We start from the raw sequence: 17040 nt of genomic DNA, 5'->3' as shown, positions 1-17040 counted from the left end.
AGAAGCAAGATCAAGCAAGATTCAAGCTCCCTCAAAGGTGAATTTTCAGAAACTTCATCTCTTCGATTCTCTCTCAATTCTTCACTATTCTCTTTGATTTTTGGTTGGCTAAATTACTACCAATGTAGGCAACAAGATTGAGTTACTTTGAGGTTAAATCGAAGCAACTCAGTTCATGATCCTCAAACTTCAAATCCCTGTACCTTTTTATATACTTGGAATTGGAGAAAATTGAGGCCAGATTCGAGATCCTGAGCATTTTCTCTTTGAAATAGTATCCTTGTTTTTCATTTTCCATTGAGATGAAGTTTGACCAATCCGGTGGAGGTCACCGGAGCCCTAACTCCGGTGGTATGTTGGCTACCTCCTAGCCATCTGATCATGTTAGAACGCTTTAATCCTGACATTTGGTTTGAATTACCACGCGTACATCACTTTGACTTGTGTCCACCATAGAAAGCGCTAATGTGGCCATCAGATCTTCCACCTCAATTAATGAGGGAGATCTAATGACCCTTGTTTTTCCTAATTTCTTTTTATTTTCTTAATTTACACTTAATCCTTTTATTTTGTTTAATTCATATTAATTTCATTTTTAATCCAAAAAATATGGGACTTTCACCAAAAAATCTTTAAATATTTTTCTCTTTCATATTCTGAATTAAAATTATTTTTTTGGAATAATTTTGATATTTTTCATGAGTTGAATGTTTTTGAACATATTTTTAATTGTTTAAAAATACTTATGACTTTTCAAAAATAGTGAAATTTTTTGTCTAAGGTCATTTGACCTAGGATAAATCTCTTGGTCATTTATTTGGTGTTTTGAAGAGATTTTAGGTTTTGACCAAATTAAAATGTATTTTAATTCACTTTTAATTGGATTTTTAATTGTTTAATTGTTTAAAAATCATGTTGAGTCATTTTTATGGTCTTGTGATGTTTGAATTTCTGTTTGGGCCTTGGTCAAGGTTGATTTGACTTTTATTGGATCAAAACCATTGGATTTAGGGGATTGATGAAATGTACATTTCATCTCCCAAAATGAATGGATGGTTTTGATTTGATGAAACTCCTCCCATGACCAATTTGTGTTTCTATCTTCCCCTCCCTCTTCATCTTCATCCCTATTCTTTCCCATTCCCTCCTTTGACCAATGAAATCTCTAATGTCTCAAGGCTAATTGGTTCATCAATGACCTTATGTCAGATGAACCAATACAAATATGACTGAGATAGGTCCCTCCCTCTTGATCTTTTCTTTTAGTGTGTCGTATGTTTTAGGACTTTGGTTTTTGATACCAAATCTCTAACATACATTAACACCTAAATTTTTATTGCCCGACCTCAAATAGTTGTGACTTCTACATAAGTCTAATTACGATTGCTTAACATAGAGTTAAATTTGACCCTAATGGCATAACATTCTAGTAAGTGAGAATGTAAGTCTCCCATTCTTCATGGTATTGTGTGGAGACTTGACCTTTTTTTCCTTTCGTGAGAACTAGTGGAACACTTGTTGAATTATCCAAGTTGGATCCCGTCTCATGGAAGATGTCTTGGTTTAAGGATTCATACTTGTGAAAGAATGATTGAGTGTTCTCCAAAGAATGACTTAATCAATTAAAAAACACCACTAACCTTTAACTAACATTTGAATAACTCTTGTTATATTTCTTTACTTTCAAGTCATTTACTTTATGCAATTTAAATTTCAGTCATTTATCATTCATTGCCATTTACATTTCATTTAACTTGTTAATGTTTATGTCATTTTCACTTTGCTCATTTGAGCCATATCTTGTGATTATATATATTTGTTTGTGTGTTTTTGTTTTGTTTGTGGTCTTAGGATCTTAAAATACTTAATAACAAAAAAAACCCTAAAAAATGTATGGTGGACTGTTGATCTTGATCTGAACTCTTGGACTTAGAACTAGGCAGCATTCCCTGTGCAAAAAGGACTTGGCCAATGCCAACATTTTAAGACCAAGCTCTTGAGACTGAGCCTTCATCTGATGCAAGCCTTGGGTTTTTGTTTGAATTCATCTGCTACTCTGTCTTTGTGCTTAATTGTTATTTTGATCGTGTGTTTGATGCTTTGTTTTGAGTTGATCAAGTAATATTTCATCTTATACATTGGAAGATGTAACGGGGTATTCGTTACCATTAGAGATATTGACTAAATCCAAGGTAAATCATACAAGTCGAGTCGCCACCGCACTTCTATTTATCCAAAGGAATGGTTAGAAAGCGAACAAAAACCTAAAAGTTTTATCGAATCAAAAACTAGTAAAAGAGAGTCAGAGATCTGGGTAAGGGGGTTGGTTATGCAATGGAAAGGTGTTAGGCACCCAAAACATCATAGGTACTCCTAGGGAGCCCTTTTCACATTTGTTGTAAGGTTGTTGTTTTTTTTTGTGAAAAATTTGTTTGTGCAAACATGATTGAAGAGATGAGAAGAGAATATACAAGTTTATTTATATTTGTGTTTGGATGGATAAAACCCATTGCCTACGTACCATCTTAAAAAAGATTAGGATCAAAACCTCGTAGTTCGGGGTAAAAATCTCAAAATGAGTTGGTGAATTGATTGGTCCAAAATCCTTAAGGTCTTTTGTTATCAAAGGGAGAAAACTCAACCTAAAACCACAAATACACCATGTGAGGATAGCTTCAACATGCTAGTGAGGGGTTAATCCTATAATAAGCATGGAAGACTCATTGTCCATCACTAAGGATATAGGTGAGTATTACATCTACCTCAAGGATAACTCAAACCTAATAGCTAAAGGTTATGAGAAAAGTTTTGATTAAGAAAGTGGCCATTGAAACCATAAAAAAACATTTGAATGGGTTATATTTACCAATGAAAAGTATGTACAAAATATGGTCAAAGTTGACTTGGAGATTCAATTCAAAATAAGTGTTATGAAAAGAGAGTTTGAAAATTAAAAGCATAAGGCTTAGGTTTCTAAGGTTGAAAACAAGTGTTAAATGTTTGCACAAAAGTTTTGGCTTGGGTTAGAGTGGAGAGAAGAAGAAGAATGGCTAGAGTCCTAAACATGCAAAGAGGTAAGGAATAAGAAGCAAAACCACAAATGGAGTTCCCCTCTTGAGATCATATTGATGATCCAAGTAGCTCCCATCCTTTGGAATAAGCAATCACATAAGCATAAACTTGAGCAATCAACAAACAAGTCTCTTAGCAAACTCCTCAATGAATCTTGGATTTCTCTCTCTTGGAAGCCCATGGCAATGGTTCCCCAAATTGGCTCAATGTTAGAGTCCCTAGCACAAATACAACACACATCAAAAAGTTATATTAACAATCAAAGAATGGACAAGAGGGAGTTTAGAATATGGTCCTTTCAATGTTCATCTTCAAGCTTTAAGCATTCTAAAGGCATGAGGCCTAGTTGCTCTTTGACATTTAAGCATTCTAAAAGCATGAGACCTAGTTGCTCTTCAAACTCCATTAGCTTGGGAAAGTCCTAAGATCTAAGTCCATTTTGTCCAATTCTTTGCATTTGGTTCACAACAAACAGACAAACACAAGCACAAAAGATATATATACAATTATATGCTCAAGTGAGCAAAAGGCAAATGGCATTAGCATAAACATGTGCTCAAGTGAGCAAAGGAAAAAAGCAAATGAATAATATGTACAAGAATAGTAAATTGCATAAAAAGTAAAGAGCAAAAAGTAAATGTTAATGGTTAATGATTAATGTTAATAGTTAGTGTGCCATAAGGCAAATTTAGCGCTATGTTAAGCAATCGTAATTGGACTTATGTAGAAGTCACAACTATCTGAGGCCGGTCAATAAAAATGTAGGCGACAACACAAGTTAGAAGTCTTGATTAGTGAACCAAATTCCAACAACTTACCATGCCAAAAAGAAGAAGAGAATTGATCTTGTATTGGTTTAAGTCTTTTGCATGATTTAGGAAACAACCTATCCTTAATGCAAAGCCATTCACTTGATCAATTGATCAAGATGAATTAGATTTGAATCAAGGAAGATTAAGTCTCCCTAATCAATGCTAACTTATCAACCTTCAACTCATTGATCAAAAAAGAAAAAGAAGAAGAAGAAGAAAGAGATGAATAATGGAAAAGGAAATGGAAAGAATAAAGTGCATAAGGTGAAATAAAATGTACCAATCCATGTGTGTTGACCAAATGACATTTAAAGTCAAAGTCAAACAATGAGAAACCAGAAATGGGATGAAGATTGGAGGTCAAATAATAATCAAAATATTTTTGGCAATTTTAATATTAAAATAAACTTGAATTAAAAATAAAAGAAAGGTCAAACTTCAAAATCACTTCAAATCAACCTTGAAAGGTCCAAGTGATTTATCCCAAGTTCAACAAGGTCAAACAAAGTTTGACAAAAAATTTCAGCATTTTTAAAAGTCAGAAACTATTTTTAATCAATTAAAAATGAATAAAAATAACCTAATTGAACTAAAATCTCAAATAAATCTCAAATCAATTAAAAAATTGATGAGAATATTTTTCATAGATCCATCATCATTCAAATAGGTTAGGAAAATATTTTTGTATTTTTTGAATATCAAAAACTATTTAAAATAGATTAAAATAACCAGAAAAGAGAAAATTCACAAAAAATATCAAATGACAAAATAAAAAATGTAAAAAATCAAAATTAGAAACTAGAATTTATTTGGAGAAGAATGCAATTGGTCCCATATTTTTTGGATAAAAAATAAAGTTATGAATTTTTGAAAATATAGGAAATAAAAGAAATTAAATTAGAAATTAATAAAAATCAAAACAACCAGGAGCGTCTGATCAAGCCTCATTAATTGACGTGGCTGATCAGACGCTCCACATGCGCGCTTCCATGGTAGGCTTTAGTCAATGCGAAACATGTGGCATTATTGAAAGTAAACAAAATGCATGGCTGAGATTAAAACGTGGGAGTTGCATCCAACGATCCAGATTGAATCTGGCATGGTGGACGGTGGCCAGCGCCACCGTCTTCTCCGGCGAGCACTCAAGCTCCGGCCAGAGTTACAGGTCCTCCAAACTCAACCAAAATCCACGATCTAGGTACCAAATTAAAGCTGGGGTGATGTACATCACCCCTGTACCATCCATTTCTACTCTAGATCTCCATAGTGAGAGAAATCAGAGGTTGAAACTTGATGGTGTTCATCATGAACTTGTTAGATTTTGAAAATTGAATGCACATCAATGATGCCTCTATGGAGAGGACTTCAGACAACACAATAGCCAAGCAAATAGGTCAAGAAATAGTGAGTTTCGAAGGAAAAACCAGTTGAAGAGAACCTTTCAATTGTGGTGATCTGAGCTTGCTTCCTTGCTTCCTTTAGCCAAACAGAAATACAATGGACTATGAGAGAGAGGTCTAGGAACTTTAGATCTAGAAATTCAACCAGATTTAGTTGAATTTCATATCTGAGAAATTTGAATGAAAATGAAATAATTCCTTTGGTGAGAGGTTTGGTTTTCAATTCAGCAGCATTTCAGGTTGAATCATTGATGGAAATTGAATGGAATGATGCTTCTATTTATAGATGGAGAGGCAAGGCAAGTGTGATCAAATCCGTGTGCATGACAAATGGATATTCATTGCATGGGCTTGCATGATCATGTAGAAGGCCCAAACTCAATGCCAAATGCAATCTGAGATATAATTGAGCTGAAATGGACGTGTAGTTGGCAATGCATAGGCTTGTGTAATGAGTTTCAACATGTTATGCACAATTATGCCTAAAACTTCTCCTCTTCGAAAATGCCATTTGCCAAATCCAAACATGAGCATGTGAGTAATGGTTAGAAAGGTCTTGATGTAAGGAACAAATGTTATGTTGGGAAAAAATCCATTTTAAGTGTGGAAATTAGTGAATTTTGAGTTTAAAGTGTAAGGTGCAAAACATGCAAAGGTGAGGTTTCCAAATTTGGCCAATGTTCAAGCCCCTCTGTTTTGATGATGCAAGCCTCAAATGAAAAAACCTCCAACATAAAAGTTGTATATCTTTTCAAGAAAATCAAAATGGACTTTAATTTTGCATCATTTGGATTTTTGATGAAAGAGTTATGGGCGCTTGAAGTTGGACTTTTTTGCCTTTTAACGCATTTGGTCCAAAGTGACCTATAATGTTTTGCATTATCACATTTATTTTCTTTGAGATTTTGAAATTTTGTTCAACATAACATTTGAAGTAGACATCTTAATTTTTCCAATTCATTTGATCCCACCTTAAAATCATAAAAAATGAATGATTTATGTTCTTGGGAAGTTGACCAAAAATTAGGGTTTCAGTCAAAATGACCTATAATGTATTGGAATGGGAGATGACCTTCCATGATTAAAATCAATTTTGGATGAACATGAAAGTTGTTCATATTGCCCTTAGGAACATTTTTTATTTTGGGATAATCTCCATTTGACCAACACATAAAACGTTAGGTCTTAGTGTATTTCAAAATAATCAGATGAATTGACTGATCAACTTCTCAAGTCCACAACTCATATCTTGATGAATTGATGATTGAGGGCACTCAAATAAGTTCAAATATTCATGAAATTATGAATTAAAGAAACTTCCCTTGATTTTATTTGATCATCGGCTGAGGTTGCTTCAAGAGCAAGGCATTGTGGATGATCTGATGAACTAGGGTTTCCTTGGGGAACAAACCCCAAACCCTTTGACTTGCTTTGATCAAAATGATGAATTGAGATTCTAGGGAGGCATATTTTATGGATGAGAGCTTTGGGAACCATTTCTATGTTTGCTATCATCTTCACTTGGCCATATCTCTGCACAAAGGATCTCCTTGAAGCTCTTGACTTTGTGATTGCTCAAGCTACAAACAAGAAATGTTAGTGACATATTTTTGCGCTTTTGGTTAGTAAACAAAATAAGAAAAGCAATAATATACAATTCAAGCATGCTTGGTGATCTCAAACCACTCACAAGAGGTCCCACCCAAAGGTAAAGGGAACCAAGATGCTTATGATCCTTGAGGCAATGCAAATGCAATGTTATGATGCCATGAGGGATCTTAGGGACAAAATTGGGGTCTTACAGATGCCCCTATTTAAGGTCATTCTAGCCGGAGAAGTAAAGGTTAAAATCTCCGTCTCGACGGGGTAAAATGGGCTTAAATAATAACAAAGAGACGAATTTTGGTCCCTATGAGACCTCATGATGTGAGTGTATGTATGCAAACGGTAATACTCTGTGGGAGGATGAGTCCACAAAGGAAAAGATCAGAAGGAATCTGATAATACCTATGAGTAATTCACTCTATAGGGCAGAGACTCTACCGAGGGGTAAAGGGATAAAAATGCGTGAGCAGGTCACGATTTGAAACTTGCTGAGAGGCACGAAGGGAATCCAGTGAAATACATCGACGGAAGGACTTGAGCTGACTCAAAGATGCACGTATTGGGGAATATACCAATACAGCAAAAATTATCCATAACGGATACTTCGGATAAAAATCCGGACTCAGGTGGGGAAATAACAAATGAGGTATTACCGGTTACTGGGTAATAAGCTCAAAGAGACATGCGATCTGAACACCGGTAAAAAGGTGAGAGAACAGCAAGCTCTGGGAGAATGAATATCTAAGACCGGTATAAGGGTGAGAGATATCAAACGTCCGAAATCATCTGAGGTATACCTAAAAAGGTAAACTTTGGCTCAGGAAAAACTGACTCCGCAGGGGGACACAAGGTCATAATAGGGAGCAGAAGGAAGGAACACCAAGGATACCGGTTACTGGGCATATAATAGGTGACCAACTAAGGTATGAATTGGGGAGTATTTCCAAGACACTCATCATCCAAAAGAGGGCTAAAAGAAAACTCTAACATAGGACGGACATTCGACTCCGCAGCGGGATACGAATCTTACTCAACTGGGGAAGAACAAAAGGCTTCGACCAAAGAGTGCATGAGGTATATTATCTATTACCGTCAGAACGTAGATAATATACTCGCATGGAAGATGTCATACCCCAAATTTTGCCCATTAATATTTCAAGACATTTTTCAGGGCACTCCGACTCATTTTTATGACACTGATCTTAAAGGAACAAAGGCCCAGCTCACGAATGGCCCAATCCAGAAAATGGCCCAAACTGGCCTGTTCGCTACGCGGTCGCTACACGCTCGCCTAGCGAACGTTCGCTACACGTTCGCTACACGCTCGCCTAGCGAACGTTCGCTACACGTTCGCTACACGCTCGCCTAGCGAAGCTGACAGACAACAGAAAATTTCGGGCTTCATTCTGAGCCCATTAGGTCATGAAAAAGAGCATTATAAATACCAGCACTTCAGTAATGAAAAGGCAGAATGAAAAAGGACGAAAGGAGAACCCTAGCAAGCAAACCCTAGCGCTCACAGACGGAAAACCCTAAAGGAAACCCTGAAGGAAAAGCCGGCGGCAGCAAGGTCACTTCCGCCCAATTCAATCCGATCCGCCGATTCAAAGTCGCAACTCAATTGCAAACAGGTTTACATTGTTATTACTGCCTTGTGTTCTTAATTTGCATATGGCATTATGATTAAATTTATGAAAATATCTTAAGTTTGTCATGTGAATTTTAGTGTGCACTTGAATACCTTAAATGATTAACCATATAATTGCTGTAATGAAAGCCATAAGGCATAAAAGTGGTTGAAATTGTACTGATGTCAAAACCAGAATCCGCAGTCGCTCGCTAGCACGTCGCTAAGCGAGCATGCAGCGAGTATTCGCTAAGCCTTCGCTAGGCGAGGCAGGCGCGAACCTGACAGTAGCCGACTTTTCTATTCTGATTTTTCATTCATGTTTTATCATAGCCAGGCATTGTTTATCTGATCCTATTACTGTTGTGATTTCTTTTGCGGTGTAATCCTCGATTGCACCCTGATTTGGTATTCTAACCCGTTTGCTGAATGTTGCAAAGGTTCACACACCCCAGGAAAAGATTGCTGTTTAGGTCTTCCACTTTATTTGTGGGATACCCTTGTGAAGAGCTGCCCTAAATTGCTTAATTAATTTTAATTAATTAATTTTAATGTATTATTTTTAATGTATTGATTTTAATGTGGAGATTCACCCTAATTACCTAATTAACTTTAAAACATGGCCTCTAAATATGTGATCTTGGACCTCTCTTTTGCCCTACGGTATTACGGTATAACGGTCATGTCCCGCGAATGTGGGGATACACTTAGCAAAGACCCTTCGATCAAATCATCATAAAATAAATCATGGTCCCTCGGATGTTGCCTCGAATATATGATTTTTGTCCCTCGATGACCCTTCGGTGTAGCCTACGGTTAAATGATGATCGTCCCTTCGAATGCTAAGGTATCCTTACAACTGTTGCCTTCAATGACCTATCGATGACCCTACGATGACCCTTAAACATCCAAAGGGTAAAATTACTTACTTCTTAATAGTAAGGACAGTTTTACCCTCATAAGGATAGGAAACGCTCATAACGACCTTAGGAAGGTATAACTCTCAATTGCTGGATCATAACCTAAAACATTTCCCACCCCTCACACTTTGCAAAATCCTAGAAAATCACCACTTGGTATACATTCATACTAGAATCATTACCAAGTTACATTTTTCTAAACCGTTTTCCAAATCAAACGAGATAAATACTTTGTATACATTCATACGAGAATCATTACAAAGTTAAACTCTCTTTTCGAAACATTTTTTTAAACAATTCACGAACACTTTTCAGACAAAAATATAAGTGATCCAGCAATTAAGAGCCCATGGATAACCATGGATACAAAGGATGCTAACACCTTCCCTTTGTATAATGTACCTCCCGAACCCAAAATCTATTGAGGTCTTTCCTGTTCTTTTCCACCTTTCCTTATTGGATAAAAGAAAAGTCGGTGGCGACTCTTGCTATCCGCGACATTGCGATAAAAAGCAAAACACCCCAAGTCAGTTCACCGTATGACAGAACTGGCGACTCTGCTGGGGATACTTTAAAAAGAGAGGTTACCTTAAAAAAACAAGATCACTTATTTAAAATTGTCTGATTTATTTTTAAGGGATTGCTTGGGTATTCTTGAGTGAAAGATCCTACACCCGGATCTAGTGTACCTTAGGTAAGTAGCAATAGATCATCGCGACTATCCGGCGTATACTGGAATGGTTAAAATGATGGCTACGGTTAATGTGACACTTTGGATGTCCTGATGTTCCTCATGTTCACTTGAGGAAAAATTTGGCTTCCGCGTGGTGTCATTAAAGCATTAACCAGACCTTTAGAACCCTAATTGACTCATCCTGGCCATTAGAAAGTAGTGAGATAACTGACTTCGGTTCCGACTGGGGTTGGTTGAGACTCGATACTACACTCTTTGAGATTGGACTTTAGGGAAGCTTCGGTCAACCACTTGGTGTTGCACTGAAGTGGACTTAAAGGAAGGTCGGTGATTTGAGATCCTTCTAGAACCCGGTTACTATTCTAGGACAGGTTGAACCAACTAAACTTCAGTGGGGAGGGTACTTACCTATGGAACTCATGCAAGCCTTAAAACCTAGGAATGATGGTTGTGTGACTTGCTTGTGCTTGTTATTTATTTAACCTCATAACATCATAACATCTTAACATCATAACATCATAACATCATGACATCATAACATTGTACTAACCATTTCAAGGACTTAGGGATTTAACTTTGCTCTGTTTTGTAAGGCTATGGCTCCCAGGAAGACCATCCGGATCAATTTTGTAGCAATCTCTCCTCAACTGAAGAATTTAGTGTCAGAGCTCCCCGATCATGCCCAGTTCATCAAGAAACACGGTTCTCTCCTCAATTTGGTTACCACTGGTTTCAAAGAAGATATGATGAGAGTTTTATTCCAGTTCTTCGACCCTAAACATCATTGCTTCACATTCCCAGATTATCAGTTGGTACCTACACTGGAAGAATTCTCCAGACTGCTTGGGATACCTATCCTTGATCAAATACCTTTCAGTGGTTTAGAAAAGGTTCCGAAGTCTGAAGAAGTTGCCGCAGCTTTACACATGACGAAGTCCGACATTGAAGCTAATTGGGTAACAAGGAGTGGAGTTAAGGGTTTACTTGCCAAATTCCTGACAAATAAGGCCCGAGAATTCTTAAAAGTTATGAATGTCCGTGCTTTCGAAGACATCCTGGCATTGCTAATCTATGGCTTGGTGTTATTCCCTAATCCAGACCAATTCATAGACATGAATGCTATTAAGATATTTCTCACTCATAACCCTGTACCTACCTTGCTGGGAGACATTTTGCATTCCCTCCACACTCGTACCATGAAGAAGCAAGGGACTCTCATGTGCTGCATACCTTTGTTGTCTAGGTGGTTTATTTCGCACCTTCCTCAACCAGTCTTGAAGAACGAGCAGAATTTGAAATGGTCTCAAAGGATAATGTCGCTCTCCCACCCAGACATCTGTTGGTGTCCTCAGTTCAAGGAAAATGTTATCATCATTGACCGTTGTGGCGAGTTCCCTAATGTACCACTCCTAGGAATAAGAGGAGGTATTACTTATAATCCTGCTTTAGCTCTGCGACAGTTTGGTTGTGCTCGAAGAGATGGTCCACATGAAATGATCATCGAAGGCATTGTGTTCGACTATGACAACGATTCCCAAGGCCTCCGTCAAAGATTTGTACGAGCTTGGGGCATGGTGAAGAGAGGTACGTTAAGACAGAAAAATTCTATTCCTATGGAACCTTATCTCAGATGGGTACGCGCCAGAGCTCGTGAACTTGTCATGCCATATCTTGCAATCGGACCTCAGATTGTTGAACCTGAAGCTGAAGGAGGTGCTCCTCAGATCATTCCTTATCCAGATATGCCTACCAATGCTGAGGAACTAAAGAGATCCTGGATCCAGTTGAGAGAAGAAAGGGATACTTTCGAGACTCAGTTCGTCGCAGAAAGGAAGAAAGTGTTAGAACTTACCAGTCAGCTTAATGAGGAACGAAGACTCAATGCGTATCTTCGCCCAAAAAGAAGTCGCCCCTGGGAGACTTGAGCTTTCATTGTATTTTTATTATTATTCCTTTTGTAATGAACATTGATAAAAGAAATTAGCAATAAACATTTCTCTCTTGTTGGTGATTTACGCAAAGTTAAATTCCAAAAGTCCTTGAAAACATTTCATGCATTGCATAACATAACATAACACTGCATAACAGGTATTCTACAAGTTCAATGTTCTCACGGTCTTCATTGCAAACAGAAAAATGGATCTCGAACAAACTGTCAAAGATCTCCAGACTCAGAATGCTCAATTCAAGGAGATGATGCTAAGCTTATCCAAGGGGCAGGAGGAACTGAAGGCTCTTTTACTCGAAAAGAAGAAAGACAAGAAAGCTGTGAGTTTCATTAACCCGGGAAGAAGGCGTAAAGGACAGGCCGTAGGAGTCAAATTTGGAATCCCGAATGGTCCAGAAGAGGGGGCGGAGAATGATTCAGAGGAAGAGAATGCTGATTTCTCCAACCCTGAGGATGACGATGAAGATTATGAAAATGAACAGTACTCTCCAAGAGATGATAAGTACAAGTTGCTGGAAGAACGTATGCTAGCTATGGAGGGTCAGAAGGCGCCCGGTCTGGATTTCGAAAGTTTGGGTCTGGTCTCCGATGTGACCATTCCTCGCAAATTCAAAATCCCCACTTTCACTAAGTACGATGGTGCGTCTTGTCCTCAGATGCATCTGAGAGCTTATGTGAGAAAGATCCAGCCGCATACCACTGACAGGAAGCTATGGATCCATTTCTTCCAAGAAAGCCTGTCTGGCACACAGTTAGAATGGTATTATCAGCTCGAGAGCTCTGACATCCGCACCTGGACTGATTTAGCAACAGCTTTCTATAAACAGTACCAGTATAACTCTGAACTAGCGCCTACCCGGCTACAGCTGCAGAATATGACTATGGGATCTAAAGAAAGCTTTAAAGAATATGCTCAAAAGTGGAGAGATTTGGCTGGCAGAGTCAAACCCCCTATGACTGACAGATAATTAGTGGATATGTTCATGGGCACACTGACCGGCCCATTCTACAGCCATCTACTGGGAAGTTCTTCATCAGGTTTCACTGAACTTATATTGACAGGTGAACGTGTTGAAAGCGGCATCCGAAGTGGAAAGATACAGGCGGCTGCCTCTGCAAGCACCAAGAGGTCCTATCAGGGGAGGAATGAATCAAATGCTGTGTACGGTCAAAAGGGTCGTAACAAGAAAAACCGTGACCACGACATTGGAGCAGTTACGATCGCAGCACCACCATCTCAAAACTTCCAGCCCAAACAAGACAGGCCAAGAAGGCAGTTCACCAGGATCAATATGACCTTGGCACAGGCACTGCAGGGAATGCTAAAGGCAAATTTGATCACCCTTAGAGATCCTCCTACAAATCCCAACACTACCTCTTCTCATTATAATCCCAATGCCAGGTGTGCATATCACTCCGATAGCCCCGGGCATGATACAAACGATTGCTGGTCATTGAAGAATAAGATTCAGGATATGATCGAAGCTGGAGAAATTGAGTTTGAGCCTCCGGAGACCCCTAATGTCATCACTGCCCCTATGCCTAATCATGACAAGACGGTTAATGCCGTGGATGACGACGATCACGTTTCCAATGTGGCGGACTTAACATCTCCTCTCCCGATCATAAAGAGGAATTTATTGCAAGCTGGTTTATTTCCAGGTTGTGCTGAAGATTGCAATCTCTGCATACTCCGGCCCGAGGGCTGTTTGAAATTGAAGAATGGTATTCAACGGCTGATGGACGATCGTACAGTTCTCTTCGAAAGGATTCCTAAGGCGGAAAACCCTATTGAAGAAGTATCTGTGATTGCTAGGTCCAAAGTTCCAGTGAAGATTACCGCTACCAGGGCGCCTGTGAAGATTACTGCTGAGCCCAGGGTTGCTCCCCTAATCATCACTGCACCTGGCCCGATCCCGTATTCCTCAAGCAAAGCTATTCCGTGGAATTATGGCGGTGATGTTTACGTCCATGGCGTGAAGCAAGTGGATAATGCTGCTAACACTGGTGGCATTGTTGGGACTAGTAAAATCACTCGAAGCGGAAGGATCTTCTCTCCAGAAATCTCACCTCCTGTCCTTGAAACTCGAGGAAAGGAACCAGTCAATCCTTCTCAGTCAGAGACACCGGTCGAAGTTACTCCCGAGGATGTTGCCAAACAAGAAATGGAAGAAGTGCTGAAAATCATCCGCAAGAGTGATTTCGATGTGGTAGAACAGTTGGGGCATACCCCGTCTAAGATCTCAATGTTATCCTTGCTGTTATCTTCTGAATCTCATGCCAATGCATTGATAAAATTCTTGAAGACTGCTCATGTGCCTCAGGAAACATCTGTCGATCAGTTCGAAAATTATGTTGCTCACTTGGCTGTTGACAATGGCCTAGGCTTTTCCGATGCTGATCTGACACCAGCAGGAAAGAATCACAATAAAGCCCTGCATATCTCCATTGAGTGTAGGGGAATCACTTTGTCTCATGTGTTGATCGATAATGGCTCTTCCTTAAATGTGCTGCCGACTGCTGTGCTGGATAAGCTGGATTGTAAAAGCATTGAACTGAAACCTAGTGACATTGTGGTACGTGCTTACGATGGTGCGAAGAGTGTTGTCCATGGCGAAGTAGTCCTTCCTATCAAGATAGGACCTCAAGTCTTCAACACTACCTTCCATGTAATGAACATTCGTCCTGCCTATTCCTGCTTACTGGGACGCCCTTGGATTCATGGGGCAGGCGCTGTAGCCTCGTCTCTCCATCAAAAGTTGAGGTATCCCACAAAGGGCAAAATTGTCACCGTGTGTGGAGAAGAAGAGTACATTGTCAGTAGTGTGCATACCTTCAGATACGTCGAGATGGATGGTGAATTCATTGAGACTCCTTGTCAGTCATTTGAAGTAGTTCCTCCGACCAATCCTGTCCTTAAGCCAACTTCCGGTGTGCCCAAGGTTATTCGTGCTCCTCCTGCTATGATTTCTCTGAAGGACGCTCAAGCCGTGGTTGAAGATGGTGGTCGTACTGGCTGGGGTCAATTGATCAACGTACCCTACAAGTCTGACAAATTTGGCCTGGGGTTCAGCTCTGACAAGAGTCAAATTAATGCTGTAGAAGATGCTGACAGCGATTGCGACCTGGATAGCTGGATTTTCCCAACAATTGGTGACGGACTCAATAATTGGAAGGCTGAAGACACTATCCCGTTTCCCTTTAGTCAGGAGTAATTGTTATTGTCTATTTTGGTGTTACAAATTTTTGTTTTTTTTTACAATTGAACTTCTCCAAGCGTTGTGTCTATGCCCGGGGCACAATAGCTAATTTGTTAAGGGTTTTGTCATTTTCATAAGCATATTCATATTCAATAAATCAATGGACTTTTTGCATTCAAATATTGCGCTCTTTGTCTTTTCTGTCATCTTCCAAACGAGCTATGTTTTCTTACACACACTCACGTAACGAATTGCAGATCCATACCCACTCTGGATCCTGTTGACAATAGTTCTACTACTGTTCATTATGACTTTGAAAATCCGATCTACCAAGCCGAGGATGGAAGTGAGGAAGATTGCGAAGTACCTGGAGAACTTGCCAGACTGTTACTGCAGGAAGAAAGGACTATACAGCCACACGAGGAGTCAGTTGAGGCTGTAAATCTGGGTACTGAAGTAAACAAGAAAGAAGTCAAAATAGGAGCAGGCTTGGAAAACAGTGTCAAAAGAAGGTTGATTCAGATGTTACATGACTATGTAGAGATTTTTGCTTGGTCTTATGATGACATGCCAGGACTGGATACCGATATAGTAGTGCATCGACTGCCAACGAGGGAAGAATGTCGTCCTGTTAAGCAAAAGGTTCGTCGCATGCGTCCTGAAATGTCTGAGAAAATCAAAGCCGAGGTGATGAAACAATTTGATGCAGGTTTCCTGGCTGTTACTTCTTATCCTCAATGGGTTGCTAATGTGGTACCAGTGCCAAAGAAGGATGGTAAGGTGCGAATGTGTGTAGATTACCGAGACCTGAATAAAGCGAGTCCCAAGGATGACTTTCCACTCCCGCACATTGATGTTCTGGTAGATAACACCGCTCAACACAAGGTGTTCTCATTCATGGATGGATTCTCAGGTTACAACCAGATTAAGATGGCGCCTGAGGACATGGAGAAAACTACGTTTGTGACGCAATGGGGCACGTTCTGTTATAAAGTAATGCCATTTGGTTTAAAGAATGCAGGGGCAACGTACCAGCGTGCTATGGTGGTTTTGTTCCATGATATGATCCATCATGAAATAGAAGTATATGTGGATGACATGATAGCCAGATCTCATACTGAGGAGGAACATCTCGATCATTTATACAAACTGTTCGAGAGGTTGAAGAAATACAAGTTGAGGTTGAACCCGAACAAATGCACCTTTGGGGTAAGGTCCGGCAAACTCCTGGGCTTTATTGTCAGTGGTAAAGGGATTGAGGTTGACCCGGCCAAGGTGAGGGCTATTCAAGAAATGCCAGTTCCCAGTACAGATAAAGAAGTCAGAGGCTTCTTGGGACGCTTGAATTACATTGCCCGATTTATCTCCCATTTGACTGCTACCTGCAAACCCCTCTTCAAACTACTGAGGAAAAATCAAGAGATGAGATGGAATGATGAATGTCAAGAAGCTTTCGACAAAATCAAGGAGTATCTTCAAAAACCTCCCATTCTGATGCCACCAGTTGAAGGAAGACCTTTAATCATGTACTTGACCGTGTTAGAAAATTCAATGGGGTGTGTGTTGGGACAACATGACGAGTCTGGCCGAAAAGAGCATGCCATATACTACCTTAGCAAAAAGTTTACCGACTGTGAAACAAGATACTCACTGCTCGAGAAAACTTGCTGTGCTTTGGCCTGGGCTGCTCGCCGACTGAGACAGTATATGTTGAATCACACCACTTTATTGATTTCTAAGTTGGATCCTATCAAATACATAT

This window comes from Lathyrus oleraceus, chromosome 7, assembly GCF_024323335.1.
Source record: "Lathyrus oleraceus cultivar Zhongwan6 chromosome 7, CAAS_Psat_ZW6_1.0, whole genome shotgun sequence".
Lineage (NCBI taxonomy): Eukaryota > Viridiplantae > Streptophyta > Magnoliopsida > Fabales > Fabaceae > Lathyrus > Lathyrus oleraceus.
The sequence above is the reverse complement of the archived record's forward strand: the minus strand, read 5'-3'. Positions refer to the sequence as shown.